Source organism: Podarcis vaucheri (assembly GCF_965113315.1).
Source record: "Podarcis vaucheri genome assembly, chromosome: 1".
NCBI lineage: Eukaryota > Metazoa > Chordata > Lepidosauria > Squamata > Lacertidae > Podarcis > Podarcis vaucheri.
Genome location: NC_138759.1, coordinates 118,303,781 through 118,331,628, shown reverse-complemented (window position 1 = coordinate 118,331,628; position 27,848 = coordinate 118,303,781). Strand labels below are relative to the sequence as shown.

The 27,848-nt window shown below is 46.2% G+C and overlaps 1 long non-coding RNA gene across 1 annotated transcript; it reads right to left on the bottom strand.

The window, feature by feature from the left end:
- LOC309525263 lies at window positions 1–25,254 on the bottom strand. Its single transcript, XR_014216123.1, has 2 exons — window positions 25,116–25,254; window positions 1–342 (listed from the first exon to the last, which is right to left on the bottom strand). It is a non-coding gene; the product is annotated as an uncharacterized lncRNA (long non-coding RNA).
- Window positions 25,255–27,848: the final 2,594 nt, after the last annotated feature.

Sequence of the window (27,848 nt, the reverse complement as noted above, 5' to 3'; positions counted from 1 at the left end):
GAATTTTCATGAGGACTTTTTAATATAATCAATGTTTTTGCAAACTGATATAGAAATGTAGGGAACTGAAATGCAGGCTTGAAAAATGAGAAATGGAGAGAAGCCAAAATTGACAGTTAGCCCATCCCTAAAACATACGAAGTGCTAATGAGCAAACTGAATTTTCTTTCTCTCTGGAGAACGGAGGCCAGCGCTTTCAGATAAAAGAATCAATGAGAGCTGGGGAACATCTGGAGCTGTTTTCCTGTTGTGTTTCATAGGTCCGCCTCAGATTTCAATGATAGATCATCCGAAAGTTCTGCTTCATCTTGCACATGTGTACAAGAAACAAAGATGTTATACCTGTTTTTGAGAGAGTAAAAAAAAGCAGAAGCTAGTTCAGGTTTAAAGCTCCAGGATGCTGACCAGCCCAGGCAGCCCTCTGAAACCAATGGTGAATGCTCAGCATCTGGAAGAACTAAACCACTGAGAGCACTTCCTGTAACACTCTTGCTGGGAGGACTAGGTTGACAAGGTTCGAGATGTATGGCCATTAAATTGCTTACAGATTTTGACCTACGTGTCCATAATAAAATAAAAACAAGACCTGATGGGTTGTTAAGTTATGCCAAACATTTCAAAGGAATTCTTGCCTCAAGATCAAATGCATCGTGTAATCTTATCATGTCAGATTAGGACATAACACCACATAACATGACACAAAACAGGGCTACTTGACATATTGATTCAGAAATTTCGCAAACAATGCCTTTGGAAGCTCTCGTGTTATCAGTGTGAATAATGAATACAATTCTTCCCACATTTCTCATGGCAGTTGGGAGCAAAGGGAAGAGGCCACAAAGTGTAACTAGACATATTGGATTATGCCTCCTTCGGAATCAAGGTTGGCACCAGAGAATAAGTTGCCAGATGTCAACTGATAGCTAATATCAGCTTCTGGTGTTGGGTTTGAGATGGTGTTTGAGTTCAAGGAGTTGTTGACATTCTTCTTTCGGTTTTGACATTAGCTTTCAACATCTTCCCTGTCCCAATTGCCCAATTCCACCCTGTTCACCCACCCAGGTTTCAGTGATACGCGCCAGATCAGCCTCCTCATCCATAATTAGATCATGGATGAGGGAGTTTTTATTCTGGGCTGACGTGGCATTCAACAGCAGCAGTCGCAGACCCGAGGGCTGGCTGATAGGCCAACCACAATTCCCCGGTTGGAGGAGAGGCTGGCACACTGCACAGTCACTAACTGCTTGTGCCGTGTGCCCCTTACCCAGCCTGCCCCACCTCCCACGCCATACCTCCCCCTACCCAGAACCACTGTAATTGGACCTCCCCCTGCTCTCTCCCGCTCCTCTCCCCCCAGGCACATCCCGCCAAGTGCCCTTACAACCCAATTAAAAATGGTTAAAACGGTAAAAAAAAAAATTAAGAGGGTATAAAAAAAAATTAAAAGCAATTTAAAAGAGAAAGAAGCACTCTATGCTGGGCAGCAGAAGCAGTCCCAATAAGCCTGTCATACCATACCCTCCAGCACTTCTCTGATGAAAACAGGGACATACTAAGGAAAAGCGGTATATGCCAGGATCAAATCAGAAGCCAGGATGGCTTTTGTAAATCCAGGACTTTCCCTTGAAAATAGGGGCACCTGGAGGGTCTGGAAAACCCCCCTTGCACAATGTTGGGTAGCCTTGTCCTTAGTCATGACTCTGATGTTGACTAAAAAATGCAAAAGGCTTTTCTGTGCACACAGACATCCTTGGAGCACTTTCAAGGGCTAATAACAATACAGTGGTACCTCGGGTTACAGACGCTTCAGGTTACAGACGCTTCAGGTTACAGACGCTTCAGGTTACAGACTCCGCTAACCCAGAAATAGTAGAAATAGTACCTCGGGTTAAGAACTTTGCTTCAGGGTGAGAACAGCGGGAGGCCCCATTAGCTAAAGTGGTACCTCAGGTTAAGAACAGATTCAGGTTAAGGACAGACCTCCAGAACGAATTAAGTTCTTAACCCAAGGTACTACTGTACACAGTGGAGGAACAAGGAACATGGCTTATATTCCTACATTGTCCATGGGCGACATTCAGCTAAGTCTGACTTGGAGTAGACCCTCCAAAATTAACAAACAAGACTCAGTTAGGTCCATGCATTGCAACGGTTCTGCTCTCAGTGAAACTTCGTTGACTGCAACCCACTGTTGTCTTTATTACTTGCAGGCTACTAGTCCTATGTGTTGCCTTTGATATAATTGCTAAAGGCTGAGCAAATGACGGGGAAGCAGCTTCTTATTTAGAAAACAACGGGCCGCTATTGCACATTCAGCAAAAGCCAGAGAACCACATTTACATAAGCTAGTGAAGGATTTATGAAATGATGAAGCTTCCCATTTGTGGCAAGCACTTGAGGCCTGTTATTCGTTACAAGATGGGGAGTTAATGCCCGCAACACATCTCATGGAGATGTGTTCACACATAGCATTTTCCAAGCACCCTAGGGGCATTATATTCTTGCCTCCTGCCCCCCCCCCATCCATAAAACTTTCAGCAGCTCCATGTAAATGAAATATGATACCCAGAGCCTTAAGAGCTGCTTGGGGAAACTGACATGGGCTTTTAGAGTATGCCAATGTTTACATTTCTCTTCCAGAGCAATTCCCCCCTCCCAATGGGAGGCATGTGTCCTACTTTGCAGAGACCTCTACTTGAAGGAGTCCCCTATCTGGCAGGATGCTAAATTCAAGAACCCTAAGAGGGAGAGCAGCAGGGGCCTGGAAGGTGTCTGGAAGTTCAGCCAGAGAGCAGAAGGAGCAGGCAGACAGGTCACCTAGTTGCATCATCCTCCCCGCATGCTGTAATACATTGTATTTCCATTTACATGATAACTCCAAATTGGTACCATATGTATGGACCATATGCAAATTTTATGCAAAGACACTTTGGCCTTGTTTTGCAGCCTAAGTGGCCACCATAGGGTGACATCAAATCAAGAAGATTCCACCTAAACATTAGGAAGAACTTCCTGACAGTAAGAGCTGTTCGACAGTGGAATTTGCTCCCAAGGAGTGTGGTGGAGTCTCCTTCTTTGGAGGTCTTTAAGCAGAGGCTTGACAACCATATGTCAGGAGTGCTCTGATGGTGTTTCCTGCTTGGCAGGGGGTTGGACTCGATGGCCCTTGTGGTCTCTCAACTCTATGATTCTATGATTCTAAGATCACCTGGGTGATATTTCCAGGTAACAAGTAGAATAAAATTGCTTAGGGTTGCAGCCTTCATTGGAAGCAAACAAATTTGAAATTAAATTTGCACCATAGCAAAATGTTCAAGGCCATGATGCAGTCCTAAAGACACGTGGGGCCAAATTGCATATTACATCTCATTCTTTTTCTTTTCTTTTCTTCTTTTACAAATAGCTGCAGATTCAGCCCATGGGCCTGTAGTACATTACAACAGAGCAAATAGCAGCTTCAGAGGGAGATGCGTTCAATCAGAAAAATTTAGGAGGCTTACCCTGAAGTAAGCTGTCACAGAGTTGCAAACTTAGTGTGACATATTTCTGGTTACTCATGCTTAGGATCAGGTTAGTGGGTACAGTTTGGAGCAGCGTGCTGGAATATTTGTTAAGGATAAAGAGAGACAGACCTCAGATTTTACCGGGCAATTTTTATACCAACTTTATTTAAAAACAAAAGTCTGTAAGTCCGTGTAAAGCAAAGGTTCCCTGAGTCAATGCAGGAGGTTTTCTAAGGCTGTGTACACATTGTTTACTCTGGATCCATTGCACTCTCAGGGCTGGTTTGGGAAGTGGTGTACACACACCATTAACCCATAGCAATCCTGTATCTACCCTGCTGTTTCTTTGGTAATACCGTGTTTCATTGCAAACAATCTTCTGTCTGAAATGAAAAAGAAAGAACAACTTTGCTGCATTTTAAGTCAATGCAGCACGGCTTGCGTTGCTCTTTAGCCTTCCCTTTCGCACCGATTTAAATCCATAGTCCTTATCCGAGACACTGCCTTGCCCGTGGCAAAACAAAACAAAGCTAGTACACAGCGTTAAGAGCTGACTTTAGCTCCACTGTTCATTGTGCTCTCATTAAAGAGGTCTAAATAAACATCCCCGGAACTATCCAGTCCACTAGCCATCTTGCTTCAGACTAGTTTTGTTCTCCGTTTCTTCAGATAAGCTCTCCAATCTTGCACCAGTCCCTCGGGGCAAACGTTGAAGGTCAACTAATTTAGCAGAGTGAAGTTTAATTTTCTGAAGGAGAGGATTATTAATTTGCTCAGGTTCCTTTTGTTGATCTTCGAAATCTCCTGCACACTTTTTTGTCTCGGATGGCTATCCAGTGAAACAGTGCCTAATCTCACAATATTTGTACTGGCAAAATACAAATTCCCCCTCATCATCTACGTTTCCATTGAGTTTGAATTCTTGAATTTGTTTAGATGTTGTCCTCTGGCTGCCGGAGACATGCTCAGCGCTGCATGTAGTGTTCACAACCCAAGTTAGCAACGCTGAGGAATATTTATTGGCGAAAGAAGAAAAAGCACAATATCAACTGTCTTTAAACAATGCATTAACATTTGATGGGATACTGTTGGCCAGAAATGAATCTGTTCTGTGTAATAAGTACCTCTTGGCAGCTGTCTTTTAAACATTCGTAGGCTGTAATCCTATACAAACACTTACGTTTTATTTATTTATTGAATAGCTTTATATTCCCCGCTTCGTCCAATCTCAGGCATGGGGCAGCTTCCAACAGTAGCAGATACTATACCATAAAACAATCAAACTATTTTGAAAACTAACATGACAAGTAAAATAAGGTAGCTAGCAGCAGTGAGGTAGTACAGATAGACACTATCTGTGAAACCCCACCCAAGAATTACTTTCCTTTCTGTTAAGAATTAGTTGCCAACTGTGTCCTTATAGCACACAACATTAGCATTGCAGATTTGTCTGTAGCTAATTAATTCGGCAGGGGAAACGTGCTGTGCTGCACCAATATTGCGGAGAGAATTATTCTAACTGAAAAATGGAAGCAGTCACAGTCAAAGCAAGCACTTCCAACTTCCTGATCACCTCTACCAAAACAGCCGGCTACTTCCTGATTCTCAAGTATGTGCCTTAGTCCTTAAAGCACTTATGTGACCCATAATTACGCAACAAGAATGTGGTTAGTGAAGATCATCAATATGCGGCACTTAGGGGGTTTTTTTAGACACATCAAAGAAGCATTTCAGTTAAACGTGTTTTAAACTTTGTTATGAGAAATTGCATTGGCAAAAGCGGAACTTCCACAGCGCCATTTGGTGCCACAGCGTAATAATGGATATACAACGCTTTTTATTTACCAATCTAGCTGAGTCCTAAATAGAAAGAGTTGAGCCAGGGGACTGAATATTTCAGGTTTCTAGCCCTCTTATTTTTGGAGGACTCAGCTATGTGTGTTCCATCTAATTCCTAACAGAAAGACAGTTCATTATAAGGGGTGGAGAAACCTGTACTTGAAAATGATTTACAGATGGTATTTAACTCCAAGTAGGCTTGCTAAGCTGTATAAGACTGAATTTGATAAGTGCTGCAGATGCAAAGAGGTGGAGGGAATGTTCTTTCACATGTGGTGGACTTGTAAAAGGGTAAAAGAGTATTGGAAAATGATCTATAATGAATTGAAAAACATGTTTAAAAGTACTTCCCCCCCCAAAAAAAACAAAATTCCTTTCTGTTGGGGATAATTCAGACTGAAATTCCCAGGTGTCAAAAAAGGTTATTTATTTATGCTACAACTGCAGCCCGTATTTTGTTAGTCGCAAAATGAAAAACGAGCGAGGTCCTATCCAAAGAAGAATGGCAACTTAAGTTGACAGAATATGCGCAGCTTGCAGACTTAACATATAGAATAAGAGAACAAGAAGAACATACGTTTAGAGAAGATTGGAAAACGTTTATTGAATATATGGGAAATAATTGTGTACAGCTAAAAACGCTGCCAGCATTAAGATAAATTCAACAGTGTAAATAAGCTTTGGTGGATGCAATAATGGAATACTGAATGATTTAGTTTTTGTAAAATATGCAGCGATTTATGATATGTAAAATGAACCATGGAAAGAGAAGAAGGGAAGTCATTGATATCTTACGGATGTAAAAATGAGTATTTTAAATTGTAAAACAGAAATTTTAATAAAAATTATATACAAAAAAAGAGAGAAGAAACCTGGTGTCCCTCCGAATTTTCCCGGACTACAATTCCTATCATCCCTGGTCATGGATCATGCTGACTGGGGCAGATGGGAATTGGAGTTTATTTCCGCTTTTACTTGCTGGCAATCAGTTCCTTTCAATATTCTGGCTTGAGCTGCTTTGACAGAAGATTTCACGTCTCCTGTTCGAATCCAGTGCATTCTAACAAACTCTTAAATCTGGGACAGAAGCAATGCCGCACTCAGCCACAACTCTCACACTATCTCACTCAGGGCCTGCCCAAGACACTTTGCTGCCTGAGGCAAACCAGAAAATGGTGTGTCCCCTTGGGCATTGTAGTTTGTTAAGGGTGCTGGGTTAGAGGGAAGATAGAGGTGTCATGGAAGATAGAGGTATCAATGATTATTAGCCATGTTCAGTAAGCTGAAGCATCTGTCAGCTTCGGGGAATGAAATCCCTCCCACGGTGGCAGCCAAGAATCAGAGAAATGATAAAAGTTCTTACCAAGCAATTTATTCACTAATTCACAGAGAGTGGCAAGGAATGGAGCCTTCCCTAAATAATGGCATTGCTCCAAGTCCCAACCCCTATGTCTACCCTATTCAACATCACCCCTGCATCAGCTAATCTGAGCTTTCTGCCTCTGAGCTCTCTGTTCTGCCACTCTCATTGCCCACCTGGTCTTGGGGGAGGGGAGGTCAGGAATGCTTTCCGAGGACACTGAATCTGTCAGCTGTCTCTCCCCTGGTGCTTCTTCTTCTTCTTGCTGTTCCTCTTCCAATATTTCCCAGCTTCTGCCCTCTGCAGCCTCTGAACTATGCCCTTCTGCAAACCACTGTTCTAAATCTATACTGTCCTCCTGTTTTGGGGAAGGTTCAGGAGAAGGGGGAGGGCGGTTCCCACCATTCCTCCTCAGTCCAGCTCCTGACAGCATTTTATACAGAGACTCTCTATACCTCTGAGTGTGAATGCTGGTGACCACTTGAGATGGTCATCCCCATCTGTAAGACTCCAGAAACACAGAACTCCCCCTTCCCCAATTTGTGGCACTCCAGATATTGTTGCAATACAACTCCCATCATCCCCAGCATGGCCACTGATAAACAATTATGGGAGTTGCAGTCCAGTGATAACCCGGAGGGCATCAGGCTGGGGAAAGTTGATATCCTGGGAAAACTTTCTGGACTAGATGCATGGGCTGGTCTGATGCAGCAAGACAAGTCTTGTGTTCTTATTTCAAATTAGGAAGGCATTTGATGTTGAGAGCAAGGAAGCAATTAGAGAACGTGAGTAGTGGGGGGGGGGGAGAAATCGGAGGGAGTTTGTGGGACAGGGGAAAAGAAACACAATCCATTAACCTAAAAGCTCTGCCCGACCTCGCAAATGCAATTCCACAATTCTTCTTTTAAACTGTAGTATGGTCTCGTGCCAATCTGCAGTACGCAGATAATATTAAATGGGGAACGTTTGCATGATATATGGTAACTGCTCTGCAGGGATATAGTATAAAGACATTAAGAAGGAGATCTTTAACACAAATCTGGCGTGATTTGAAGTATCATGTCAATCGCCAATTCCATGACAATATTAAAAGGATTTTAAAAAAACCAAAAAACAACAACAACAAAAAACACAAAAAAACCACACACACACACACACACACACAAAAAAAAACCACTACAACCAAACACCACCCATGTATAATGGAATCAAGAACTTATTTCTTGCAGGAAGAGAACACCATCATTTCTGATCTGATCCCAGAATGTCCCACTTTTCTTAGGACGTCCCTATTTTCATCAGAGAAATATTGGAGGTTATGTCATTAAAATGGCAGTCTGGAGACCTCATGAGGAGGGCAATAAGTGATAGAACAGCCAGATAAGGCAATTGAGGGGCCCTTCTGAACTGCTGGGGCCACCAGACCAGAAACTGGTGCGAGTTCTAGACTCAGTGATGGTGCATACAGTTCAGCTTTCTACCAGTGCTAGTACCTAGCCTGCCTATATGCTTTCACCTTCACCTCTTCATGCAATGTATCAGAATGCTGCACAGGTTTTGCCTCACGGGACACTTCTGCCAGGACCAAGGTGCTACACTGCCACTCTTGAAAGTGATGTCATCTGGATTACTCTATTTTGCTGGGTGGTGGGGCTGGCTGTACATGTAAATCGCCATTTGGATGGTCTATATAGGCAAAGGTTTAAAACATTTGCTGGAATCAAGAAGGACTTCAAATGTTCTCAGACTGAGAACTGAGCTCTGGAAAGAGAGGAAAATACAGCTGTTTGAAAGTTAGAAGAAGAGAGTGTAAGGCCATGCTTGGATAAGCATGAGACTGTAAATATTATGTTTTAATTCATCCATAAGCTTCTGCAAGTAAAGTTTTTTTGTGTTAAAATCTGGACATTGGTTTTATTTCCAAAGAAGGGTGTCAGTCATTTGAGCTTCTTAGCAGCGATTTCAGTACCCTTACTTCAACACAGAACCCATCGTTTTTCTGAAAAACTGATGAAAGCAACCATGATCTTACTCTTTCTGTCCTCTGCTTTCATATGCTGTCCAGAGCAATTCGGACAAAAATATTAAAAGCTTATTAGAGTATCTAAAATGCAAGGACAACAATCACAGCAGACCACATCCTGTCTGCAGATGGCACATTTGTGGCAGGAGGAGCTGAAATGAATTTCCTCTTCAAAATTCTCTTTTGCTGCTTTTGATGTCGAGTGTTTTCCAGATGTTCTGTGAATGCTCACATATTTGCCAAATATGCTCCCACTGTCTGATATAGGTATTGGGCCACCCAAACATATTTGACTTCAGTATCCATTATCTGACAGTAGATATCTGATAACATTTGATAGTTGACATAAGCTGGTATTTCACAGTTGACCTTGCTGTTAGTAAAAGCATGCTAGAGTAATTTACAATGCCTTTCTTGGGTGTTTCTCTGCCATTACTGGCTTTCTCCCTGATGAAATTCTGGTTCCCTAAGGAGTCAGACATGACAAAACAACTAAACAACAACAACAACAAAGGGCAGGCTTCCTCAAACTCGGTCCTCCAGATGTTTATGGCCTACAACTCCCATGATCCCTAGCTAGCAGAATCAGTGGACAAGGATGATGGGAATTGTAGTCTCAAAACATCTGGAGGCCGAGTTTGAGAAAGACTGCCCTAGGGGATGTAGACTGCTATATTATGTTTGTCAGCATTAGATGGTAAGCATTCATTGTATGTATGTATGTATGTATGTATGTATGTATATAAATATGTATGTGTTTGTTTAAATCAGTCTTCCCCAACATCGTGCTCTCCAGATGTTTTGAACTACAACTCCCATAACCCCAGCCCACATGACCAAAATGATGACAGCTGAATTATGTGGAAGGTACCAGTTGGGTAAAGGCTGGTTTAAAACCTTTTAGACTGCCCTTCATCAAAACTGGTTCCAGGGCAGTTACAAGGTCAGCGTCTCCCTCCAAAACGAATTGTTTTTAGATCAGCTGGGAAAGGAAGCAAAATTTTAAACGCTGTAATTGAGGTCATCCATTCTGCTGTCTAAAATGGTTTCGAAATTGCCGCAATTTCGGAAAGTGCTTTGGTTTAAAATGTGTGCCATTTTAGCAACATTTTAGTAGCCTAATTATAATTACGAGGAGTGCTTGAAGGAACTGGGTATGTTTAGCTTGGAAAAGAGGAGATATGATAGTCATCTTCTAACCTTTCAAGGGCTGTCACATGGAAGAGGGAGCAAGTTTGTTTTCTCCTGCTCTGGAGGGTAGGACTCAAACCAATGGCTTCAAGTTACAAGAAAGGAGATTCTGTGGTGATCTTTGTGTGGGTGAGGTGGGTGGGTGTTTTGGATCAGGTTAGCCATATTGATTTGTATGCTGTTGGTGGATTATTGTCACTGTCCTGTTGGGCTGTGTATGTGATAAAGGGGAGCCATACCGGGGTGAAGGCGTCTTCTTCTGTTTGTCCCCGTGTCAGTTTCAGTTTATTAGTTAATTTTTCTAGTAGGGCTGTTTCCCATACTATTTGGTACCATTGGTCCATGCTTACTCCTGACAGGTCTCTCCAGTGTCTGGTTATGGTGTTTCTGGCTGCTGAGAGCAGGTGGGTTATGAGTTCTTTGTGGTGTAAATGGGCATTGTTGTCTTGGAAGATGTTTAGTAGGGCCAATTCTGGGGTGATGTCTATTACTTGCTTAGTTATTTTACACATTTCTTGTATGGCTGTTGTCCAGAATAGTTGGGTTTTGGGACACTCCCACCACAAGCAAACAATCACACCCTAGGCCAACCCCAACCTCTCTCACCACCAAAGGAACACAAGTGAACAACACAAGCAACGCTGACACCAAACTCTACATACATTAAACATAATAGAAACACCGCCACCCGACCCCACCACTACCCATCTTCCCTCTCTCCGCCCCCTTCTTTTTTCTTTTCTTCTCCCCCTAATGCCTTAACAAATGAAATGGATTTGTAAAAATGTTACATGGGAAAAAACAACAACGAGGCACTACACTTCTGTAAAACAAGAATATCCTGAATAATATATATATATATATATATATATATATTAAAAAAGAAAGGAGATTCTGACTAAACATACGAAAAAAGCCTTCTGACAGTAAGAGCTGTTCGACAGTGGAACGGTCTCCCTCGGAAGATTGTAGACTCTACTTCCTTGGAGAGTCTCCTTCCTTGGAGACTTTTAAGCAGAGGTTGGATGGCCATCTGTCATGGATGCTTGAGCTGAAATTCCTGCATTGCAGGGGGTTGGGCTAGATGACCCCAGGGGTCTCTTCCAACTCTAGGATTCTATATATCTATGATTCTAATTTATTTTGCGATTGCGGATTTATTTGTATGAATGGCATGCAAATACCCTAAACAGGGCTGCCTTCAGAAGTCTTCTAAAGGTTGTATAGTCACTTATTTCCTTGGTTCGGGGGCTGGGTTGTATAACTCCATACCCTCCAACCAAGGCTGGATTTAGGTTCGATGAGGCCCTAAGCTACTGAAGGTAATGGGGCCCTTTATATGTCCCGCTGTCCTTTGTCAACAACAAATTGTCACTGTTTTTTGTGTTGAATATATGCTATATGGTCATTCAGGGACCTAACAGGTCCATACAAAACACTGTCGCTGTATGTAGATTTTATTTTATTTGTTTTGTATCTTATATTTTGAAATGTACAACCAGGTTTTTTTCCGGTTTTTTGCGGCCCCCAAGAGAGTGGGGCCCTAAGCTATAGCTTGTTTAGTTTATGCGTAAATCCGGCACTGCCTCCAACATTTCTCTGATGAAACCAGGGACATCCTAAGGAAAAGCAGGACATTCTAGGATCAAATCAGAAACTGGGATGGCTTCTGTAAACCCGGGACTGTCCCTGGAAAATAGCGACACTTGGAGGGACTGCACTCCTCAACCTTGGCCTAAAAATAGTTGAGGGAAAGAGATTGTACTCTGTGACTACCCAGCAACCACCATATACCTAGGCCTGCAACTCCTGGCAAAATAGCTGATTGGGCCTGGGCGCTCCAGTTGTAGCAGTACTAAGATGGGAGAGGAGGGAGGTTTCACACTGGGGTAGGGCCTGTTTGTGTCTGCGTGCGTACATTCTGCACTAACATTGCCCTGAGGTTCCAACAGGCTTACGAACACATGCTATGTATACTCTTCCTTAAGTAGTCTCATCTTGAACGGAGGAATGCAAGAATAAAAATAGGAAGGCTTACTGCTTCCTGACCAGATGGTGACTAAAAGACAAATCGCCCATTTACTTAACCTACTCATCAATAAAACACAGTTCATTTTAAAGGTGGCTTTAGTTTAAAGCAACTGTACGTTTTATGGAACAAACCTGCACTCTCTCTCTCTGTGTATGTAGCACCTCAGTGCTTAGAATAATGAACAAGATCATCATCCCCTCTCGCGAACATTTGCAGATTCTGCAAGAACAGATAAAAGCAGCCTTCGATTTTTATTTTTAAAGGAAGCCACACACCAAACAACCTGAATCTCTGTTTCCTTTTTTCATTTCTGGGAGGGCATTCAGATAGTGTTGTGAATTATTAATTGCTATTAATGCACCATCAGTCTGTGTACAGAACATTTACAAGTAGGAGTTGCAATAAAAGGTTGCACTGCCAAGTGCTCCTGATCAAGGTGCTGAACAGGCAGGCGTGCTCTTCTACACACAACTCCATTCCGTTTTCCCTTGACCCTGGTCACGCAGCACCCCTGCCCATTCAACACACTCGGCTTTTGTGGCCCCTCTCACTTTAGCATTTCCTCCCTTAAGTTTAGAATTCTTGCAAACCTTGAGTCTGCTAACATCACCCTCTTTTGCGTGGCTACATAAGGATCCACCCTTGGTCACTGAGTATATCTTCCAGTAGCACCTTACAGACCAACTAAGTTTGTTATTGGTATGAGCGTGCACACGAAAGCTCATACCAATAACAAACTTAGTTGGTCTCTAAGGTGCTACTCTATCCATTCTTAAGGAAATCAGCCCTGAGCGCTCACTGGAAGGACAGATCGTGTAGCTGAGGCTCCAATACTTTGGCCACCTCATGAGAAGAGAAGACTCCCTGGAAAAGACCCTGATGTTGGGAAAGATGGAGGGCACAAGGAGAAGGGGACGACAGAGGACGAGATGGTTGGATAGTGTTCTCGAAACTACCAGCATGAGTTTGACCAAACTGCGGGAGGCAGTGGAAGACAGGAGTGCCTGGCATGCTCTGGCCCATGGGGTCACGAAGAGTCGGACACGACTAAACAACTAAACAACAACAACAAATGTGGAGCATTGTACTGGGGAACCATTTCTTTCCTGGTCTTCGTGTGAGGACTCTCACGATCCACATGAATCTGAACAAGAATGGAGCATCATGGTTGCAGTGTTGCCCCGAGGCTGTGGCCTGCCTTTATTGTCATGTGGCAAGCATTTTCAGGGACAATGCAGTGTGGCCAAGTCACATTTTCATGTGAATTCTCCTAGGTTGGGTTCCTAGGAGCTCACCTAGCCCCTCCGTTCTTGAGCTTCCTCCTTGCTCTTGAGGGAGAGATTTTTCTTGATACCCTGGGGAGCTGTAGCCATTGTGAGAACCCACATTTTGAAACCGTGAGGCTGCAAAAATCCCATCTACTTCAGTGAGATTTAAGTTGCCTAGCTATGTGCCCAGGAATACAGCCTGAGCTCATAAGTGTATTATTTACTGCAATATGTGCTTTGCTGTATATTGCTTCTGCTCTATACTCCCTAAGCACCATCCCTTGTGTACATTCAGGTCACTAAAATTTATATAATGCCTATTCCACTGTGTTAAACTTTCATAGTTTGGAATATGTCCAGTGTACCATTCTAGAGCCGCAGAGAGAACAACTTCAGCAATAAATCAAGTATCTACAGTGCAAGAAAGGGGTTAATTATGGGTCCCAGACTATAATAACTTATACCCTGAATTAATCCTATTTGTAATGAGGCTTATCTTTTTTATTTACCCAGGGCTATTAATTACCAAAGTATTTTCAACATTTATAAATTCATATTTCCAAGTTTACACTAACAAGAGATCCAAAAAAAGGAATAACCGTTAATGAGGCTTGCATTGTTATTTACCCAGCTATCAATTACACAAATGTTCTGTTTGCAAGTTCACAAACTCACGTGTCTTGCGTTAAATGAAAAGCAACAGATTTTGTTATGGGTGAAATTCTCCCTATGTGCCTATCTTACAACAACTATGGTTTTACTTTTTTCGAAATGTGAAATAAAAAGAGGTTAAGTTAACAGGATGATTCGTTTGGCAGTTTCCCCCTGTAACACAGTATTTTACTTTCAAACCTCCAGCTTTAACCAGATTTATTTTTTTAGTTTTTATTTAAGCCCGTCTAAGCTTTTGATATTCAGACCCATTTACATTTCTCCTTCCGCCTAATCAAAAGGTATTAAAATGTGGAAACTCGGAATTGTGATTCAGATTTCATTTTAAACTGCTTATCTCTGGTTGCCTTCTGATTAAACACAATTTGGGGGAAATCAAAATGTCACATTATCTTTATGGCCAAGCTTTTGATCAACGCAGTCAAGGGCTTCCAAGTTTACTGCAAAGAGGGCTCCCCTTAGTGGTATCTCAGTGAATCGCAAGGTCAAGGAGACTGAGTGGAACACAATTCAGGCCAGCTGCTGACTGTCTTTACTTAATACAGCCCTTTGCCAGAACATTTCCCCCAGATAAAATTAAAGGCACATGCTTATATGGATGTAATCTGGTGCCTGCTAAAAGCTGGCTGCTAATGTTTGCAGATGCTTTGACTGTGTTTCTCTGTGCCCTTTGAAGTTAAAGGATGAGGCACAAAAGAAGTCCGCAAATACACACCTACATTCTGTTCTGATCATTAAAGTTCTCGACTAGAGGCAATATTCCAAGGGATGTTTTCACAGTGAGGGAACGATTCTACCTCTAAAGTGGCTTGGGGAGGTGGGGGACAGCGACTTTGATGTTTTGCACATCCATCTCGGCCCACCCTGACTGCACTTTCCCCTTAAACGCTGTAGGGTAGAGGGTGGTCTCTTTTGTTTCCAGCTTTCTAACAGTCGTGTTGAAGGTAGGAAGGGCATCATCTGTTGACGTGGATTTGCTGGCACAATAAGCAGACTGGAACACAACTATCCTTTGAAACTGGCGTCTCTCTGAATTTTTGCGGTCATGTTTTCCAGCGGTGTCATGTTTTGCAAAAACGTGTATACTAAAGTTTTCACAAACATGCACATCTTTGCGAACGTAACATACAAAAACGTGCAGCGGTATGCAAAATTGCTTTGTAAAAACATGTTTATGAAGTAAAACTGTATCCAAAGATGTGCCTCTTGGGAGAAATTTGCACCAAAATGCTAATGAATTTTCGTGAGGTTTTTCCCCCCCATGTGGAAATGTGGAGAAATGAATTGATGTATGGGGGAAAACGAGAACCTGACAGGAAACTGAAATCGACCGATTCATCTATCCCCATCAACTCTTGAATTTCTGTTTGTCGTGAAGTTAAATGTTCTCTCTGAAAAAATCTCACCCGGAGACTTCGGAGAGCCCCTGTCAGTGTAAGTAGATAGCAGAGCTGGATCAACCTTTGCCAATTTGCTGCATTTTGGAATACAATTCCCATCAGCCCCAGCTGGTTTAGCCATGATGGGAGTTATAGCCCAAAGCATCACAAACATTGATGAATATAATAGCTTCTCCATGTCACACACACACACACACACACACACAGAGAGAGAGAGAGAGTTATTTGGTAATTACTGTATGTTCTTGAGATTTAATAAAGTTTAATTTTAAAAAACCTCCTGTAGTACCAAGTTCTAGGGCTACATGAACAAAACACATATTTAAATACACTCATTATAGGACCCATACTTCATGCCCTTTTAGAACTTTGTTTGGACTGCCTCTGGAAAATTTCATATTGGAATCTCATATTGACAGGCCATGAGGAGTGGCTGGCTGATGAAATTTGGGTATGGCACACAACTCCTACCCCCAAAGCAAATGCATTTCTCTAGTAAGTTAACTGAATTTTTAAAAAGTTGTTTGTGAAATTTCTAACTCGCTTTTTGTCGTTATCAAGCCCAGGGCAAGCTACAATATCAAACGTAAGATAAAAAACACAGCTAAACAGAACAGATAAAATACAGCATTAAAAATACCACTCATATTAAAACACTTCTTCATGCTATTATGCTGGTTCCATCCTGGGCATCAACCAGTTATCAACATCCCATTTTAAGTTGGTTCCCAAAAGGAAAGTAAGGTATGTGCCAATCATATTTCGGAGGGGAGGGCATTTCGTAAGTGAGGAGCCATCACAGAGAAGGTGCTTTCATGTATCACTGTTGAATGCACCTGTCAGGGGTTCAGAAGCAGAGACGCAGAGAAGGGTGGAAACAGAGAGCGAGGGGGAGGAAGCCGAAGGGAGAATGAGTGATGATGACGACCCGAGATCTCCAAGCCTAAGCAGTGAGTCAGAGGACTCCCAAAAGGGAGCCCCAGTGAGCAGAGCAAGGGGGGGATCCGGGGGGACACCCCAGGAGGAAGGGAACCGAGGAGATTCAGAGAGCAGCAGCTGGAAGTCGGGACCCACGCTCATAACTGAGGGCGGCAGCAGCTGGAAGTCGGGACCCACGCTCAAGACTGAGAGCAGCAGGGAGGAAGGTAGCCAGGCATCGGGTTCCGGAGGCTGTCAGCAGGAGGGAGGGCACGAGTCAGGGGTGGTCACGCCCTCCTCAGAGAGCGAGGCAACGGTTAAGAGGAAAGTAGAGAGTTGGGCGCGCGCGCCAAGTTCAAATGCAGCGGAAGCTGGAGCAGTAAGCAGCCCGGAGAGTGAGCCAGGTCCTAAAGCCCGCCGCAAGGAGGCAGAAGGATCAGGGGGGTCAGCGTCAGAGGAGAGTAGAAGGGAGGAGGCCCAGGGGGGCAGAAGGACCCAGAGACGTAGGGAGAGGCGAAGGAGGTGGAGCAAGGCTAGGGTATTAAGCTGGTGTGCAAGAGGCGGGGACTCAGACGGGTCTTCGCCGACCTAGAGCAGAAGGTGTAGAGCTGCACGCTGCAGTTCGGAAATGAAACCTGTAACTCAATAAAGACTCTTTTAAAGTGGACGCTGTGTGGCGTGGTCCTATGTGAGCTGGGACCTGGTAGCAGCTCTGACAGTAAGACCCGTCTCATCAAAGCTTCAGAAACCTGAAACCTCGCAGCGGGAGCAGAAGCCGCTAGGGGAGGAAGAGGGGTGTCTGTAAGCGAGCTCACAAAGGTTAGCAAGATGACGGAAGAACAGAGGATCTCCGCGCTGCAAGAGGCAGTGAACCAGTTGTCCTCAGAGGTATTGGCTTCCAGGAAACGGGAGGAGGAGACTACAGCCGCCTACAGAGACCTACACGCCAGGTTTGAAATGCTTGTTAAGCAAGGGCAACCGGGACCCAGACCGGAGGGCGTGGGATTGGCACGGAGAGCAGGAGGGCTTGTGGCTCACTTCGATGGGACTTTGCAACAGTACCCTAATTTTAGAGCAGACGTAATGTGCGCACTGCAACTGCTGGCAAAAGACTTTAGAGATGAGGAAGAGAAGGTGGGGTTCATATTGTCCCATTTGCATGGGGATGCCAAAGCCTGGCTGCGCAATTTGTGGAGGGATAAAGATCCGGCGCTTCAGAATGCAGATGCCTTTATCAAAGCGATGGATGCGTGTTTTTTGTCTACTATTGATGTGGATCTTGCCAGACGGGAGATTCATGGACTAAAACAAGGGAGGGCGAGCGTCCGGCAGTATCACGCCCGATTTTTTGCGCTGGTCAGTGCTTTAGAATGGGATCGGGATTCGCCCCCTGTCAGAGACCTCTTCTGGGAGGGTCTAAGTTCTGCGGTTAAGGATGAAATTGCAAGGGGGGAGAGGCCCCGAAGCACGCAGGAGGTGGTCCAAAGGGCGCTGACTGTGGGGGTGAGGCTGGAAGAACGTCCATGGTGCAGAGATGAAGGGCGTGGAGGGCGCGAAGCAGCGAGAAGTTTCTCTTTCGTTCCGAGGGAAGCAGCGCGTGCGCAATCCACATCTCCGCCAGGAGGGGGAGGGGAACCGATGGAGGTTGGAGGTGCAAGGGCTCAGTCAGCAGCCAGAGCCCTAGCACCGGCAGCAGTGAAAGCGAAGCCTCCTAGAGGGAACAGGAAGTGTTACATCTGCGAGGATCCAGGCCATTTGGCGAAGGAGTGTCCCCGGAGGCTCCACAAGCACACTGCAGCCTCAGCAATGGTGACTGCAGCAACGCAGCAAGGAGAACCACAGCAGGGAAACGACGATGTCTGGCTGGAGACGGAGGCACTGGGGCCCAGCCAGACGCATCTGTGAAGCAGTCCCCAGCAATCTTGCAACCCACGGATCCCCTCCCACCCAAACCAGTAGTGCAGCTCACAGCATCTCTCCAGCTACCCGACGGCGTCACTATCGAAGTGCCGCTTTCTGTGGATTCTGGAAGCAACGCAGACTTTATAGCGCAGAGCTTTGTGGAGCAGCACGCTATACAGCTATTGCCTGCCACTCTGCCCCTGCAAGTCGTCACAGTGGATGGCAGAGAGTTGCTAGGGGGGCAGGTGGTGAAGCAGACGCCACCGATGGTGATGCGCCTTGGCAACCACAGGGAAGTCATCAGTTTTAATGTCACCCAACTGTCGGACACGCCCATTGTCTTGGGCATGAGTTGGCTGGACAGGCACAGTCCGACACTGGCTTGGTACCAGAGACAACTGATCTTCGGCTCCTCTTATTGCGCAGAACACTGCATCCTGCCCCGACGGGAGGGAGAGGAGGAGGAATCACAACTGCAGTTGGGAACGTTGCAAGCGGTCCCCCACAAATACGCGAGCTTTTTGGAGGTCTTCTGCGAGAAGGAGGCGGACAAGCTACCCCCTCACCGGCCATATGACTGCAAGATTGACCTCCTACCGGGGGCGACGCTGCCGAAGGGGCGGCTATACTCCATGTCTGAAGATGAAATGCAGGAACTCAAACAGTTCATCGAGCATAATCTGGAGCGTGGCTTCATCAGAGAGTCCAAGGCAGTGGGGGGCAGTCCCGTTTTCTTCGTGAAAAAGAAAGACACGCCCCAAAAAAGACTAGTTGTGGACTACCGCCTTTTGAACCAGATGACCAAACCGTCTGATTACCCCATGCCCAGGATTGACGACCTCCTCGCGACGGTGCGCAAGGGACGCGTGTTCACCAAGTTGGACCTGCGAGGGGCGTACAATCTCATCCGCATGCGGGAGGGCGATGAGTGGAAGACGGCCATGTTCACACCGCTGGGCACCTACGAATACAGAGTTATGCCCTTTGGATTACAAAATGGCTCTCACTGTTTTCAAGCTTTTATGCATCACGTGTTGGAGGGACTCCTCTACAAGACATGCGTCTGCTTCCTGGATGACATCCTGATTTTCTCTGACTCGCAGCAAGCTCACGACCGAGACGTGAGGGAGGTGCTCAGCAGGTTGAAACAACATAGACTGTACGCCAAGCTGGAGAAGTGCCAGTTCGACACGACGGAGGTGGATTTCCTGGGATACAAGTTGTCGGACAAGGGGATAGCCATGGACAGCACCAAGGTTCGTGCGGTATTGGATTGGAAAAGCCCGCGCAACCGGAAGGAGGTCCAGCGGTTTGTCGGCTTCGCCAACTTCTATCGCAAGTTTATCAAGGGGTTCGCGATGCAGACGGCAGCAATTACGGACACGCTCAGCTCCAAAAAAAAGAAATTCATCTGGACGGAGCAGGCGGAACAGTCCTTTCAAGCGCTCAAGCATCTCTTCGCATCGGAGAAGCAACTGCTGCATATCGACCCCAGTAAACCGTTGAGGGTAGAGACAGACGCGTCAGACAGAGCCGTGGGAGCTGTCCTGCTGCAGCGAGACCCGCAGGGGGTGTGGCGGCCGGGAGCGTTCTACTCCAGAAAGCTCAGCAAGTCGGAGCAGAACTACACCATCTGGGACAGGGAGTTGCTGGCCATTCATGCAGCTTTCAAGGCGTGGAGGCACTTCCTAATCGGCGCCAAGCACACGGTGCAGGTCTGCACGGACCACAAGAATCTGGAGCACTGGCGCACGGCTCAGTTCCTGAACCAGAGGCAGATACGTTGGGCGGAGTTCTTTGCTGACTTCAATTTCCGAATAGAGTACGTCCCAGGCGACACCAACATCATGGCGGATGCACTGTCCCGAAAACCGCAATACCTAGAAGAGGTGACGCCAGCGGCGGCCATGCACATCTTCGCACCGACGGCGTGGGCGTGTGCCTCAGCTACAGTAGACCTGGATGCGGTGCGACGTGCATTGCGGGACGACTCATTCGCGCAAGACAAGATGGCGGAACTGCTCAGAGGCACGGCTACCACGGACGAGTTCCAGGTGCGGGACGGCTTGCTCCTACGCAAAGGGGCTGTCTATGTACCAGGAGACGACCTTCGCGCCAAGGTACTGCAACAGTTGCACGACGCACCCACGGCCGGTCACTTTGGCACAGAGAAAACGATGGAATTAGTCGCGAGAGACTTCTGGTGGCCCAGGCTTAGAGGAGAGGTCGCGGACTACGTCGCGAGGTGCGACACCTGCCAGAGGGCCAAGCCGGTACACAGACCACCGGCGGGACTGTTAGAACCGCTGCAAACACCGTTTGAACCGTGGGAGAGGGTGGCCCTGGACTTTGTGACGGATTTACCCAGCTCGAGAGGCAAGACAGCTGTGCTAGTGGTGGTGGACTTGTTCACCAAGATGGCACATTTCATTCCGTGTGCGAAGGTGGCCACGGCGGAACAAACCGCCAAACTGTTCATAGATCACGTGTTCAAAGTGCATGGCCTGCCACGGTCTATCCTGTCCGACCGCGGACGCCAGTTCATCTCGTCTTTCTGGCAGAAGCTGATGGGTTTTCTAAATGTCAAGGTCAATCTGGCATCAGCAAGACACCCGCAGACCAACGGGCAAGCAGAGAGGGTCAATGCCATCATGCAGCAGTACCTGAGATGCTATGCCAATCAACAGCCTGCGACGTGGGTGGATTACCTGCCGCTAGCCGAGTTCGCTTACAACAACACGAAGCACGTGTCCACAGGAGTGACGCCGTTCTTTGCCAACAATGGGAGGAATCCCAGAACCTTCCCGGGACTGGAGAGAGTGGGGGAGGGAGAACCACAGACGGCGGACGCGTTCGCGTCAGAGCTGCAGGCGGTCCACGATCAACTCAGACGGCAGCTGGAGCTAGCTAAGCACGCCTACAAGGTGCAAGCTGACAAGCACAGGCGGGTTGGCGAAGTGATCCAAGTGGGAGACTGGGTCTGGTTGGCAGCCCACGCAGTGCCGACCAGGTCGCTTGCCAAGAAGAAGTTGGGGCACAAGCAGATCGGTCCGTACCAAGTCGAAGCGCAGATCAACCCGGTAGCCTTCCGACTGGCGCTGCCGGAGGGTTCCAGAATGCATCCGGTGTTCCACAGGTCGGTGCTCACTCCCTACAAGGCACCTCACAGGTTCCAGGAGCCAGGGACGGCGCCAAGTCCGCTCCGGGAACGGACGGAGACGCGGGAGGTGAAGCACCAGGACCGCATCAACGAGGTCACGGAGATTTTGGACTCCAGATGGGGGGAAGAGGGAGTCGAATACCTCTTAGCCAGAGAGGGCACCCGGGCCAGCGCCAATAGCTGGGTACCAGACTACGCTTTGGAGGAACCCCTGCTCAAGGACGAGTTTCATGCCCTCTTCCCACACAAACCCATGCCAGCGAGCTTCTTCGACGACTGGTTGTTCACACCCACACTTTCTTCCAGCACGTTCCATGGATTCGACTCAGAAGGGGAACCCGCACGGAGCACCCGTTCCCCAGAAGGTTCACCGGCAGGTTCGGCATCAGGCAACTCGTATTGGTGGGACGATCGACCAGAGGAGCAATGGCGCAGGACGTGGCTGGAGATGCCAGGTCGAGCGACCGACGCAGAGACTGACATGGACGTGTTCGGGGAGGACCTCGGGTTCGAGCACGGCGGTACAGAGATGGAAGAGCAACAAGTCAACGTCGACGACCGCGAGGGGGAAGACTCGGAGGTCTTCAGTTGGCGGCCACCCAAGGGGAGCGACCTGTATCCAGCATTCCCTCCCATGATGATGGAGCGCCCAGCACCCACACCTGACAGCGGGGAGGGGGGAAGGGGGGGCTTCGAGGGGGGGATGGATGTCAGGGGTTCAGAAGCAGAGACGCAGAGAAGGGTGGAAACAGAGAGCGAGGGGGAGGAAGCCGAAGGGAGAATGAGTGATGATGACGACCCGAGATCTCCAAGCCTAAGCAGTGAGTCAGAGGACTCCCAAAAGGGAGCCCCAGTGAGCAGAGCAAGGGGGGGATCCGGGGGGACACCCCAGGAGGAAGGGAACCGAGGAGATTCAGAGAGCAGCAGCTGGAAGTCGGGACCCACGCTCATAACTGAGGGCGGCAGCAGCTGGAAGTCGGGACCCACGCTCAAGACTGAGAGCAGCAGGGAGGAAGGTAGCCAGGCATCGGGTTCCGGAGGCTGTCAGCAGGAGGGAGGGCACGAGTCAGGGGTGGTCACGCCCTCCTCAGAGAGCGAGGCAACGGTTAAGAGGAAAGTAGAGAGTTGGGCGCGCGCGCCAAGTTCAAATGCAGCGGAAGCTGGAGCAGTAAGCAGCCCGGAGAGTGAGCCAGGTCCTAAAGCCCGCCGCAAGGAGGCAGAAGGATCAGGGGGGTCAGCGTCAGAGGAGAGTAGAAGGGAGGAGGCCCAGGGGGGCAGAAGGACCCAGAGACGTAGGGAGAGGCGAAGGAGGTGGAGCAAGGCTAGGGTATTAAGCTGGTGTGCAAGAGGCGGGGACTCAGACGGGTCTTCGCCGACCTAGAGCAGAAGGTGTAGAGCTGCACGCTGCAGTTCGGAAATGAAACCTGTAACTCAATAAAGACTCTTTTAAAGTGGACGCTGTGTGGCGTGGTCCTATGTGAGCTGGGACCTGGTAGCAGCTCTGACAGCACCGTTCCTGGTAGAGGTGCTATGTTGGAAAGGGTCTCTTGAAAGATCTTAACACAGGGAGATGCATTCCTTCAAGTATAGTAGGTGGTCCAGGAAGCCCAAATTGCTTCACGATGGGCTCCAGATCTCTTTCCCCTTTTTAAACTTAATTTTTTACCATTGTTTAGGGCACTGCAGTGAGGGCACCACAAGCACAGTGCTAGTAAAACTCCAGCCAATCACCATGTTCATTTCACAGAGGCTATATGTATAAATTAGCCCATGCAAATTTTGTGCAAATTTATGCTGCACCCAAAGTGTTTAGCAGTGTCCCTTCAACGCTGCTACATGGAGACTGCTCTGCTGTGCTCCTTCTCTCCCCCTCCCTTTCCTTTTTGGCTGGGCAATATGTGCTTAACTTCAGATCAGTTTTTGTATTAGTAATAAATTAGGATTACCCTGTGTAGCTGATGCTTCCTGACTCTCTGCTATCTTTCCTGCGAGTTTGCAGTTGTCAAAATGAATAATACACAGCATCAATTTAAAACCTCCTTTTCTCTGTGCTCAGCTGCAATAGTTTCACTCTGTCTCAATTCTGTTGGTTGCTATTAAATCCAAGACTGTTTTAAATTCCTTGAAGACTCTCATGGAAGCATCAATTATACATTGTACGTATTTATTAAAATTCTGCTTCAGACAAAAGGATGCTCGGTCCTCTGGAGAAAGTTTTTCCTCCCTTTTCTAAAACTCAGAAGTTAAGGAAACAAAGAGTTTGCCATTCAGGAAAGTAGATGAGCCAAAGACTCAAATGTTAAAGTAAGGAATATATATGTTCCTTTTCAATAGAGTGTGGACTGCAGCCAAGAACCACACACAGCTCACAGTTTGTTCATCATATAGTCCTCTCGTTTAATGAGTCTCTGGTCGCAGCCATTAAAAAGGTTTTGCTCTTCAGTGTGATTAGCCTGGGCTTTGGAAAAGAAAAGATGAACTGTTCTCCTGCACCTTTTCTGGTGCTGTTCATTAAAACCTTGGAAAGAAATCCGACCTTGGATTTACAAGAGAACTTCAAAATGGATATTTCTGATTAGTCGTTAACTTACAGAGGGGTTTAAATGAAGGGAAGCCGTCCAAGATGCACGTGGCCTTGGAGGTTGTGAAAACTGTGACACCTCCAATTGAAGAAGACCTGTCGGAAATAAAGAGTTCCTTTCCTTGTAGTCAATGCTTCTCTGGCTCTGCCTCACTGGTCAGAACTACCATTGCTTAGAGCAGCTCTTCGTACCCCAGAACATCAGATAAAAGGTAGATCCATTCCAGGGTTACTTAGCATTATCTAAGTAATGAAGTTTCCACTGTTCCACATCCCTTGAAGGAGTGTGGGCTGGCTAGATGTGAGAAAGATATTTGTACAGTGACCAGCTTCCGCTTGGCACAATGTAAAATCAAACAATACTAGCAGGTTTCAATAAATCAAATGAGCTCAATGGTTGTTTTTTAGGTTTTTTTTAGAAAGGAGCTTGACAGATGAGAAGGTTTCTTAGAGTATCTTTCATGGCTAGAAGACGGGTTCAATTCTCAACTCAGCTAGGAAGCTGGCTGGTTTTGAGCAGGGCATAACCTTTTAGCCAAATCTACCTCAAAGGGCTGTTGTGTCAGTAAATGAACACTAAGTGTACTGCTGTGAACTTCCTGGAGGGAAAGCAGTACAGTGGTACCTTGGGTTAAGTACTTAATTCATTCTGGAGGTCTGTTCTTAATCTGAAACTGTTCTTAACCTGAAGCACCACTTTAGCTAATGGAGCCTCCTGCTGCCACCGCACTGCTGGAGCACAATTTCTGTTCTCATCCTGAAGCAAAGTTCTTCACCTGAGGTACTATTTCTGGGTTAGCGGAGTCCATAACCTGAAGCGTATGTAACCCGAGGTACCACTGTATATAAATGTAGAAGGCAGTTGCATATTCAAATATGTGTGTGTATGTGGAGATGTGTAAATAAATGTGGGCAGGTACCTAGATGTAGATATAAATATGTGGCATAAAGAGTTAGAACATAGTCACCTGTATGGGACAGGATAGAAATTAAAATAAGTATGAAATCATTTATGATTACTGTGGGAATGTTCTGGGGTGCAGGAGAGGATATATTGACTAATTATATCCTTATCCAACTTGTGCTAACAAGTTCCCAAAATATCAGCAGAGTTTATAAACATTCCCCTTTAAGTTCGCAACGGTAACGTGTGCACAGGTTCGCTAGAACCTCTATAATAATTACTCTGGCAATTTCCCCTTTTGTTCCCTCTTAAAATACAAGACACGACACAGTCTTTATAAAAGTATAAAAGAGTTTACTCACGTTCTGTTCACAATATGATCCCAGAAGGCATACAGCTTAAAAAAGGTAAAATACACTCAGAATCTATCTTGTAGGAAAATAGTACTGTCCTCTCTTGGCTGAGAGCCAAGAGGGCATGTTGCTCCTTCAGAAGATGAAGATGAGAGAGAGAGATATGGTTGCCTGCCCTGTTCTTTTATCATTTACCTGCACAGGTGAGGCCACACCCACCTCTGGTCACATGCGGAGGAAGTCCGTCCCCAGGAAGTTTACCTGCTTGCTGGACAGACATCCCTCCCCATGTTCTAACATGTACACTCTAGGAATGTTGTCATTGACTGCTCCTGTGTTTACATCCCTCAATTACTGAATAGTGGAAAAATGCAAATACCCATATTCATTTTGATTATTAAGGCAGAGGTTGAAAAATCTGATTAAGAATACATTTCCTCTGATGAATCTGAAATAATATCTGTATATTGCTCTGTTCTGTCTGTTACACTAGATGTTATATTCTTGGTACATATCAAACAGTAAGAATATATATATATATATATATATATATATATATATATATATATGCAGGTTTTGGTGTCTTCGGGTGTCTTCCCGTGTAAGAGTCGGGGTGTCTGTGCGACGTTTCGACGAGGTCTCACTCGTCATCTTCAGGCTGGTGCTTTCGGCTTCTTGTTACTGGAACAGAGCAGAGTCTGGTGTTTGAGTTCCTATAAATACTGTTGAGGGGTGTGGTGTATAGCCTCCAACGTTCTGGGCAGAGAGGAAGTTCCTAGATTAGTGTGTCTTTTCTTCTTTTGTTCCTTAATTACTTGAGGGATATCTTGGGTGATTTCATGAGTGATATTCTGAATACCACTGGGTGGGTCATTAAGTGTAGATTAGTTGCTAAAGCTTTCGTGTCTTGACCTCTTGAGCTTGTGAAGAGTTTTTCTGAGAAGATGGCTGTGCTGCATTTAGTTGTGCTCTGGCTTGGCTTCGTGTATAGGGGCGAGCTGTGGTTTTGTGCCTTGTGCCAGCCAGATCTGTGTAGGGATTGCAGGGGGGTGCAGCATCCGGAGGTGCCACTATAGGCAGGGGATGCTGCACTATAGGCAGGGGATGCTGCACCCCCCTGCAATCCCTACACAGATCTGGCTGGCACAAGGCACAAAACCACAGCTCGCCCCTATACACGAAGCCAAGCCAGAGCACAACTAAATGCAGCACAGCCATCTTCTCAGAAAAACTCTTCACAAGCTCAAGAGGTCAAGACACGAAAGCTTTAGCAACTAATCTACACTTAATGACCCACCCAGTGGTATTCAGAATATCACTCATGAAATCACCCAAGATATCCCTCAAGTAATTAAGGAACAAAAGAAGAAAAGGCACACTAATCTAGGAACTTCCTCTCTGCCCAGAACGTTGGAGGCTATACACCACACCCCTCAACAGTATTTATAGGAACTCAAACACCAGACTCTGCTCTGTTCCAGTAACAAGAAGCCGAAAGCACCAGCCTGAAGATGACGAGTGAGACCTCGTCGAAACGTCGCACAGACACCCCGACTCTTACACGGGAAGACACCCGAAGACACCAAAACCTGCATTCCTGTACCCGTGAAAATCTACGAAAGCATATATATATATATATATATATATAACGTGAAGAAAAATAAACATGGAAAGCAAACCTCTTTGTGAATGGAGAGCTGGATGAACTAGAGGCAAGAGTGCAATACCATCCATATATCTGTAGCAGCTGTCTATGCTTTGTTGTATTGGTATGGGTGGGTGGGAAGTCCAGAACTGCTGAAACAGGGTGACTGTAGTGGAAATGCGGAAGACAATTGTATTTTGAGGAGTTAGGTGGTGTGTCCCTTTCCCTTTAACACCCCCAGTTTGAGGTCTGCTGGATTCTTGTGTTTCACACACCTGTCAGGAGTTTCTTGGGTTCTTCTGGGTTGCAAGTGCTGGCTGGATGCCGGCTGCAGGTAGTGCGAGACTCTCAGCCGCTCTGTATTAATTCCATCTCAAGGTCCTGCGCTAATCATGAGTAATGCCTGGTGCGCTTGATTACATCAAGGCAGGCTATAAAAGCCATAGGTGGGGGGGGGGGGGACCAGGAGAGCTTCTACCCAGATCAAAGGATCTGATGCTGGGAGACCGACGGTCGGGGTCTTTCTCCTGCTGCTCTACCTGGAGCTCGGGGCAGCTGAAGGGGAGATTGGGTAGCTCCTGTTGACTATGTTTTATTTTAAGCTTTGCATGCTTGCTGTTTATTTGTTAATAAAACTGTTTTGGTTCCCCTTCTACCTCCTCATTCCTTTTGTCCTGATATCCTTGGAAAGAACTGCTGCATTTGGCAGCACAGTGACCAAACAATGTTTAGAATTCTAATACACGAGATCTTAAAAAAATCCCCTTTTTTGTTTGTTTGCTTCACTGTTCATTTAATATTTCGCTCACAAAACATCCATTTTCCCACAGGATTTGCATCTGACTTTTATCGCTACTGGCAAACAACACAGAGTCGGTCTGCGTTCCTCAGCTGCTTCTGGAAATTCCCCAAAGGTGAATCCAAATGTGCAAAGGAGCAGTGGAACTTCCACAGCCCAACAACATTCTCTCCCATGTTTGGCTTGGCTTGCTTGGCCTGGCAGACTGCCCTGCAGTGCATCCTGCATTTTAACCATTAGCTCTACAAAGGCCCTGGTTCTTTTCAGACATTCGTAGTAATCAGGGAGCCTTCTTGAC